Source organism: Mus pahari, chromosome 2 (genome assembly GCF_900095145.1).
Source record: "Mus pahari chromosome 2, PAHARI_EIJ_v1.1, whole genome shotgun sequence".
In the NCBI taxonomy this organism is placed as follows: domain Eukaryota; kingdom Metazoa; phylum Chordata; class Mammalia; order Rodentia; family Muridae; genus Mus; species Mus pahari.
The window spans coordinates 114,171,178-114,181,353 of NC_034591.1; the positions used below are offsets into that span (position 1 = coordinate 114,171,178).

Genomic DNA, 10,176 nt, shown 5'->3' on the forward strand with positions numbered 1-10,176 from the left:
ACACTGTGGACATTATGTAACTTCTGTGCCTCAGTATCCCCTTGTGTAATGTGGGAATAATGAGAGATCTTAATTAATGGGGGCAGCATGAGAACTAAAATAACAAAATCAACAACAGAAAACCTGAGAGTATACAAAAAGTGTGGATTGAATTACAGCTGTTCCCCACTTAGAGACTGCTATGGCCTGCTCTACTCTGAGCAGTGGGGACAATATCCCGAGTCCTACGTTATTAAGGGCAGTTTGATTTTCCAAGAACAGTGACTGAAACAAAGAGAAGATAAGCAAGAGATGCTCCTAAGGGCTGGGTCTGCCGCTGGCCTAACTCTAAGGAGTTACCACTCTCTAGTCATGAAGGTAACTATCTGGTCTGTGTCCTTGCTTTTATTCATCCAAATGCTCCTTCATGCTCTGCCTCAGAGTTCAAATTCAATGAATTACTCCGGGCGCCCAACATCCTGAGCACTGACAGGCTTTTCTCTCAGTTCTTTCCTTCCCATTAGGAAAGACATGAACCTCATGCATTCTTATGTGTTGTTTTTTAAGTCAGTGTCTCAATCTATCCCGAACTGACCTGGAACTCTCTGGAACTCTGGCTCAGCCCTGCTCAAACCCACGTTGACCATTCTACTTAGTACCTTGGCTTCTCAAGTGCTTAGATTAAAGGTCTGGGCTACCAAATCCATTCTAAGGATTTTGTGCATTTTTAAAAAATTTATTCATTTTATGTATATGAGTATCCTGTTGCTGTCTTCAGACACACCATAAAGGGCATCGGATCCCAGTACAGATGATTGTGAGCCACCATGTGGTTGCTGGGAGGACCTCTGAAAGAGCAGTCAGTGCTCTTAACCACTGAGCCATCTCTCCAGCCTGACTTGGTGCATTCTTAACATGACATCTCAAAGCAACCCCATCAAGTCAAAATGAGGAACAGAATTAAAAAAGGTTATTTCCAAACTCCTGTGTCTGCTCTGGAATTCACAGTTTCTTAAAGGCAGTTTTAACAGGTTATCCATTCTGCAGGGTGAACACAGCCAAAACCCAGGGGCTTTTCTCTTTATGTGTGCAAACGATCCACTGAAAGTCTTGTTTACGGGGGGGGGGGGTGAATTTTCACTCCTTCCACATTCTGAGTCCATGGCTGGAGAGTCCATGGCAAGGGTCCACGAGTCTTCTCATTAATAAAGAGCATTTGGGGAGCCAGGGAGATGCTTCAGCAGCTGAAAGAACTTGCTGTGCAAACATGATGACCACAGAACATGTAGGTGAACCAGACACGATGATGAGTGTCTGGTGAGAAGCAAGACAGACAGAATTCCCTAGACACTCCAGGACCAACACACCAGGCACAAACACTCCAGTCACAAACAACATGAGACCTCACCTCGAACAGGACGGAGGATAAGGGTTGATATTCGAGTATGTCTTCACACATGAACACTTACATATACAAATCATAAAAATATAAATAAACAAAAATAAACATTCTTCTTTTTAGTGTGGGGGTGGGGCAGGGTCTCACTACATAGTCCTGTGTGGACCAGTTTGGCCTTGAAACTCACAGAGCTCTGCCAGCCTCTGCCTCCCTAGTGCAGGAATTGAAGTCATGCATTGCCGCCCCCTGCTTCCACCCCCTGTTGAAGTAATAATGAGTATTTGGTGTAAACATGACAGAGGTAGTCACAGGTCATGTGATGAGAACTGACACCCTAACCTCACCCTTGCTGGAAGAAGTTAGGCACCATTTTAAACCATAGAGCTAGCACAGGCCCAAAGTAGCCCTCACACTGAAACCTCACCTCAGAAAAGTGGTCAAGGTCACGGTCAAAGCATACTAAGGTTTGCAACGTGTTTTCTCACACTGCAAACTGCAGCTGGGGAGGAGAGCCAGCAAACAGAAACATCCTACCATGTGCAGTGTTTAATGAGATAGCCATACAGGAAGTGGGGATATGTCAAAAAGATTACTAGGGTAGATTTTCTTCCTTTTTCTTCTTCTTTCCAAAGGAAAACTATTTCTTTTTTTTTTTTTTTTATGTTTAATTGGAGTTTAAAATGTCAGAAGAAACACTAAGAAATCCACTGAGCATCTCTAGAGATACACAGGCATACACCAATACAGCCCACCACAGGTTTCACGTAGATCCTCTGGATCAACACGCTTTTTCATGTTCTCAGGTCCAGCCATTGCTGAGTTTGGTTTGCACACAGACACTTCAAACCTGAAGCCTAAAGAACTTGCTTTCCAATGCTGGAGAGGTGCCCAGTGGTTAAGAGCACTGACTGCTCTTCTAGAGGATGTGGGTTCAATTCCTAGCACCCACATGGCAGCTTACAACTGTCTGTAACTCCAGGATCCAACACCCTCATGCAGACACGCATATAGGCAAAACATCAATGCACATAAAATAAAAAAAAAATTAAAAACGTAGAAAGAACTTGCTTTCTGCTGGCTGTGCTGGCACATGCTTGGAATCCTACGACTTGGGAGGCTGAGGCAGGATTATAAATTGGAGGCTAACCTGGGCTACATAATCAGACCTTGTCATAAATAAACAAACACCAGCTCTCATTTCCTTTTGTTTAGAGATAGGGTTTGTGGTATCACAAATTAATCTCAAACTGGTTGCATAGCCGAGCATGACCTTGAGCTTCCAATTCTCCTACCTCTGCCTCTCTAGTGCTGCAGTTACATTCCTGTGCTCCCAAGCCTGGTTTGTGCAGTGCAGTGCAGTGCAGTGTCTCGGGCCCAGTGTACGCCAGCCAAGCACTCAATCAACAGACCTACATATCCTAAGCCCATATTAGCTTTCTATAAGGTGACAACTGATCTTTATTTAACACCTAAAATAGTAGAGGAAAACTTATGGGCATTTGATTTAAAAAAATTAGACGGGCAGTGAAATTCTTCTTTCTACAAAAACTATTGTTAATCTTTTTAAAGAATAATTTTGGTGCTGAGAGTGGTGGTGTACACCTTTAATCCCAGCAGAGGCAAATAGATCTCTGAGAATTAAAGGCTAGCCTGGTTTACGTAACAAATTCCAGGTCTGCCAAGGCTATATAGTGAGATTATATGTCAAAAGGAAGCAAAATCATATACCTATATCAATACACACACACACATAAGTATGTATACATACACATGTACACATATCCATTCTTTGGCAATTGTACACATGTATGTAATGTATCTAGATCATATCCATCTTCAGCTATTCCCTTTCACTTCTCTGGACATTTCTCAACACCTTTCAACACCTCTCTCTTCCATACTTAGGTCCTTCCCCCCTCTTTTTTTTCTAAAACCCACCAAGTTCAGTTAGTGCTGCCTACTGGGTGTTGACTGGTCCCCTGGCCTCATCTTACTTATGTGACCATAGCTGTAGGGAGTTTATGAGTGCAATGGCCATATCATGTCCAGAAGACAGCACAGCACAGTGCCCCTCCCCATCCTTCGGCTCCTGTATTCTTTCTGCCACGCATCCTGAGCCTTCCTGTAGTTGATACCGAAGTCCCATTTAGAGTTGAGCATCAATAGTCAGATATTCTTAGCTCTTTGATCAGTTATAGGACTTGGCAATTAACAGCTGCCTACTACACAAAGAAGCGTCTCCAAACAAGATGAGAGCAGAGTTAATCTCTCTCATTCATCCTTTGATGACATCTATAATTATAGTTGACCAGAGTTAGGTAAATGTTATCAACAATCCCTAGAAAGTATAAATTATAGCAAGTGTAAATGCCTAGATACTGTCCTGTATTTTTTTTTTCCTCTAGAAAACATTACATTGTTTATATCTTTCCTGAGATATCTCATGAAGCCCAGACCAGTCTTGAATTCACTGTAGATCAGAGGCTGGTCTTGAACTCTTGAACCTCCTGCTTCCAGGTCTCGGGTACTATGGTTACAGACACATATCATCACACCTGGCCACTTTTGTTATCTCTTGACTTCATAGGAAGTAAGAAATGTTGCTCATCAGCTCTTTGTATTTACCAGCAGTTCACTGAATGCCCAAGTGGTGTTAAATTGTGCACACGCGAGTTTGCTTTGCAGTAAACAACAATGAAAAATCTTTATCTCTCTTCCGGACTCTCCTGGATATGCAAAGTCAGAAATGAGGTATTTCTTTCAACACAGTTAAAGGTCACCGGCAGCATATTCACAATTCATATGGGCAATGATATTTACAGAGCCACTGGTGCTACCCAGCATTCCAAATGGCATATTACTGAGCTAAAGCTGGTGACTATAAACCTATTTTCATATCAGCATGCAGAGCTCCAGCTACTGTATTCAATCTTTTTTTTTTTTTTTTAATTTATTTATTTATTATATGTAAGTACACTATAGCTGTCTACAGACACTCCAGAAGAGGGTGTCAGATCTTGTTACGGATGGTTATGAGCCATCATGTGGTTGCTGGGATTTGAACTCTGGACCTTTGGAAGAGCAGTCGGGTGCTCTTACCCACTGAGCCATCTCACCAGCCCCTACTGTATTCAATCTTATAGTCATATTTCTGATAATGAAGTATGTAAACAGTGTGGCTTTGTATTTACAAATCAGAGCTCTCTCTTCTGGCTCATTCTGTCCTCTGTGGAAGGAAAAACAAACAAACCAAGGGAAGCTCTCTGGCAAAGATGAACAAATTGGGGGATTGCTGTAAGAGTAAGTTAACACACTGTGGGTAAGGAATGTGCCCTGCACACTGTGAAGGGAAGCCCATTGGCTCTTAGATGTAGCAGTGAGCCCTAATTCTAGCCGTCAACCCTAGTGACTCATGTTTGTCAATCAATAAACCCACCTACACATCCACAGCTGAAGCGATGTGCTTACATAACTTATTTACTGCTGTGGCCATGGTTCAGGTGACATTCCATATGTCATTGTCCTCAAATAACAGAACACTTTAAGGAATTACTTAAGACTGGATGGCAGACAGATGCTCCATCCTGTGAACAGACACACCATTGTGTAAGTTGTCTTTTGACTGTTGCATACTAATAACATAGAAAATACCCACTCTAAATTCTTATCAATTTTTTTTTAAAATAATGATGTGAACAACAGTCTCATATACATTCATATGTAATAGTCCATATTGTACTTTATAAAAACTGTAAAATTTAAGCTGGGCATGGTGACTCATGCCTGTGATCCTAGCATTTGGGGGACGGAGGCAAGTAGGATGCTGTGCGTTTGAGAAGAATCTGGGGTATATGGTGAGATCCCATTTCTAAATAACAGTATTCTAACTTCTCTGAGAAGGCATGAGAAATGTTCCATTGAGAGAGGAAGACCTGCAACTGACAGGCTACAGAGGGATAGACTGAAAAGAGCTCTGCTCCACAACGTTCTTCAAGCAGAGTTTACCCTAGAAAGCTGCAAGAGAAATACTATCAGTTTAAACCTGCAGGCTTTACATGTTTTGTTTTTATTTTTCTTGGCATTAATAAATAGCAGCATAAACAAGACAGAGAAAGCCATTCTGTCGGAGCGTGATCAGGCTAGGCAATGATGTCATTCATCCAGGGTGACTGTGTTTCTCCACACAAGAGGGGACAACCAGTGTGGCTGCAGGCTATGTTTCCTTCTTCATAAATGCTGTAGTTGGGTATAGGCTTTGACTCAGTAGCCAACAATTAGGGAGTCCCGAACCTCAAGAGAGGGTGATAGTAAAGTTTTGGTGGTGGCGCCATTTGAGTGTTTTAATAGAACTAGCCAAAGATTCTGTGTTCCCTCCCCCAGCCTTGAAGCAGGCTTTGACTTTATTGCCCCTGAGCATGGGACCACCTGGGGTGGAGCCTCTATTGTTCTATGCCTGCCCCTGCTCTTCTCCAAGACACCGCTAACTGCTGAGAGACTCTGGAGATATTCCAGCATCGTCAGATCCTACAGGTTAGGGACAGGAACCAAGAATGGACTGGCGGGGGATGGACCTCCCCTCCTTATAAGCACAGACTCTTAGTAAACTTTGAAGCTTTGAACAGAAAATTGTGTGTCTTGGCTTCCATCATTTCTCTCGCCGTTTTCTCCCATACAGCTCCTGCTTCCCACTCACTCAGGAACCCAGTTAGTGTGGCCACAGGCGGCTACAATTCTGCTTTGACAATGTCCACTTCCAGCTGAGATGGAGCAACAGAGATAGAATGTGTTCTCTTATCTGAAAAAGTCCACCCCCCCCGCATCCCCCAAAACAAATCCCAACAGTTTTCAAAACACTCGAGAATTTGGCAACATAAACAGTGAGCCTGGAACAAGCCAAGTATCATAGTGTCCCTATTTACTTCTGAGGGTTCCAGACTCTGAGCATGACGGAGCACAGCAGACACCTCGAGCCGAGTTAGAGTTGGAAGATTGAAGAACTGAACTGAAAAGACTCTGAAAGAACAGAGCCCCAAGGGAAGAGAGATGGAGCTGGGGGTGGGGGGGTTACTGGGCAGACTAGCAACCACCCTGCATGAAGGATTACCTGAAGGTGGGAACTCATGAAAGGCGGGAAGCGAACAGTGCTTGGTCCTCATGCAGGATGGGAAATGGTACATGCTGCCTCGAGGCAGACTAGGAAACCTTTGAATTCCTGGGGACCCAGAAGCAGACCCAGGAGTCTTGCCCTGGTGATGGGAAATAGCTAGCGGACAGTAGAGTGAGCTCTGTTCTGGGCCTGCCTACCAAATCATAAAAACAAGTCGGGGGGGGGGGGGAAGCAAACTGCATCTTAATAACTAGGCTGCACCCGGAAACAAATACAAAGGATATTTACGTATGGATAAAAGCAAGTGGAGTTCAAAAGATGTAATATCCAGGGGGTTGGAGAGATGACTCAGAAGGTAAGAGCACTGGCTGCTCTTCCAGAGGATCTGGGTTCCATTCCCAGCACTCAAATCAGTCACATCAAATTTTAAAACTTTTAAGAAGATACAAAAGTCTAACCGGCAATCACATATCATCAGGCTGGCAAAAGATGGCCAAAAGGGAAAATGAAGTCAACCCAAGACACCCAGAACTGAGGCATAAATTAGTCTATGTGGCCAAGGATAGGAAAACACCTATCGCTATTACATTTTATATGGTCTGAAATTAAGTAGTCACATATAGCCTATACAACATTTCTTTTTTAAAAATTCTTCTTATAATAAATACTCAAACACTGCCTGAGGATACAACAGAAATTACGTAAGATAACATACACACACACGCACACACACACACACATATACACTCACACTCATGTACACACACATGCACTCATACACATGAACAGATGCACATGCCAACCCTCACACATGCGTACACACATAGACTGCCCCACCACCACCACATATGCACACAGACATGCACACACAGGCAAAATGTACAACAACAAATACTCAACCAAAACAAACCAAAACAGAATAATACCTCAACCCTAAATGAAAACAAAGAAACAACTTAAGCCTTAGAGTCACTTCCAATGGCCTGGGACCAGCTCCTGAGATTATGGCCACAACCCCAGGTGGGGTAACATGACTGAATGTGGAGTTTGCGAGAAAAAAAAAATCTGACAACAGTAAAAGGTTTCTGAATGTGGTACAACCAAAGCCTGGTTCACAGTCAGCTGAGTGAGGAACCAGATGTTTCAGGTGGTGTGTGCCTGTGCGGCCTCTCTCCACACCACTGCAGGCTCAGTTCTGAACACACAGCATGCATACCTTGCCCTGTGCACAGCTTACATAACAACACGCCAGCTAGCAATGCCTGAAACCAGACAACCCACCGTACCAACGCTGAGTGTTAGGAACTGGAGTGTTTTGAATGTGCATGCAAGTTTTTCTCCACTTGCAGAAGTATAACGATTTCATTATGGAGAACAAAGAAGCCTGCTACCTCCCTACCATGATGTCTCAGCATGGAGGTACCAAATTCGTGTCTCTTTGGATTGCAGTGTATCAGAACACTTGATTTTAAACACTGCTGTTTGGGTTGGTGGCTTGAGTTTCATAGTTTCACTTGGGATGAGGACCAAATTTCCAACAGTTTCTCAAATGGCCTTGAAACACAACACTTCTGCTATCTGCACTTCACAGTTGTATGAAAAAGTGTTCTTAGCACTGACAATTATCACACCAAAATGTTAATTAACTATGAAAAATTTTGAAGATTTCCTACATCCTATAATACCCAACCCTTAGCCAAGATTGAATTCCATATGTAAAAATAAATGCATCCATTTCATTAGTATGAACATTTACTTTTATCTTTAAAAAATGGCAAAATGTGTATATACATCAAAGAATTGTTTTAAAATAAATCTCTATATGATTTGTTATCAATAATTTTGATACAATTTTATATACCTAGATGTCTGGAGTCACATAAAAAAAGAGGTCACAAGGAGATTATTGATCACCCAGCTCAGCCAAATTGGTGAGTCCCAGGTCCTACTGAGAATCTGTCTCAGAATACATGATGGATGGTTCCTGAGGAAAGACATCCAAGGTTGTCCTCTGATTTGTACATGCACATGCACACACATGCACTGGCACACATATGACCCACATACATGTAAGCACACACAAATACATCGCACATACCACATCTCCCACATACACACCCCTTTCTAAATCTAATATAAAGAATAAACCTAGAAACCCAAGACACTTTAAGTTACAAGAAACGCTAAGAAAGCTGTATCAAGGTATTAACATACAATCAAACTGTCCAAAGTGGAAACGTGGAAAAACAGCTGGAGAAAAAGACATGTCACACACTGAGCCACAAAGACTTGGTGTGGCGGCAGATCCCTCATCGGGAACAGCGTAAGAAAAATCATAATGAATCATTATTTTTATAGAAATGAAAAAAAAAACTGCCAACGTACGCTTTCATATCCTATGAACTAACATTCAAAAACTGAAGACAAAGGCCGGCCAGTGCTTTCAGAAAGAAGCTTGAAAGAAGAAGCCACCAGCAGATTCACATGTTATGGGGAATGTTACCCAGCAGATTCACATGTTATGGGGAATGTTACCCAGTGTCTTTCAGGCAGAAGAAAAGTTAAGTCAGGCAGAAATGAGTGGATGGAGACAAAACAGAAATGGGGGCCCCAGGGATAAATATGCTTTTATAGTGTTTAAACATCTTTGAAGGTGATCAAAACTTCACACAGAAGTAGTGATGTCCCCAGCATCTGCAGCAGAGCCAAAAGTGAGGCATGACGGGAACTGTCTACATGGAGAAACATTAGGAGCTTACAGGATGTGTGCGATGCTGGGGCTTCCCTCTGAGACAGATATGGTATGCTGAAGATGTATACTGTCAACTCAAAAGCAATCATGAAGACAGCAAGCCAAAGAGAGTTAATCCAACCAAGGAAGATCATAAAACACTCTCATAAAACACCCAGTGAAAGGCTGGGGAGATGCTAAGTCCCTTGCCATGCAAGCACTAATCCTCAGAGCTCCTGGGAAGCCAGGCATGGGCTGTGTGTAATTCCAGTGCTCACAGGGAATAGGAGACAGTGCTAGGAGATTAAAGGGCCAGCTAGTCTGGCAGACACAGTATGTGAGCACTGTCTCAGACAGGTGGTGGGAGAGGATCAGCTCCCAAGGTTGCCCTTGAACTTCCACACAGGTGCTATGGCAGGGCTGTATAGTTATGCATACATGTACAGATAAATGCATCACACACACACACATGCAAATTCAACAGAAATAAAAAACATAGGAAGGTGCCAGACTTGGACCAGGGCTGTCAGTAGTCATAGCATACATAACTAGCATAAATACTCCAGTGAAGGGACCGAGTGTGAGGGCCAGTGCTGACTCGGGCCTGAGGAGCTTGAGTTTTATCCCTGTCACTCATGTCAAAAGAGAGACTGGACTCCACTCCAGAAAGCTGCCTTCTGACCTCCCTATGTGTGCCACAGTATGTGCAGCCCTGCACCTTGACACACACAATACAAATAAATAAAGATTAAAAAAAAAATAGCCTGGGCTGCATAGCAACGTGCTCTTCCTTAAAACCCAGCCAGCCCCCTCCCCAACGCCCACACCCACGCCATACAAAAGCAAATGAAACTAAACTAAACTTGCAGCAGGCATTTCAACTTAGCTCAACACTGCAACACTTCTACCCGGATCCTTTTTTTTTTTTTTTTTTTTTTTTTTTTTTTTTTTTTTTTTTTT

The 10,176-nt window shown here is 42.9% G+C and overlaps 1 protein-coding gene across 3 annotated transcripts in view; it reads right to left on the bottom strand.

Moving 5' to 3' along the window:
- The window catches only part of Frmd4b (FERM domain containing 4B), a 191,469-nt gene that overhangs the window by 92,852 nt on the left and 88,441 nt on the right, over nt 1–10,176 (bottom strand). The window lies entirely within an intron of this gene.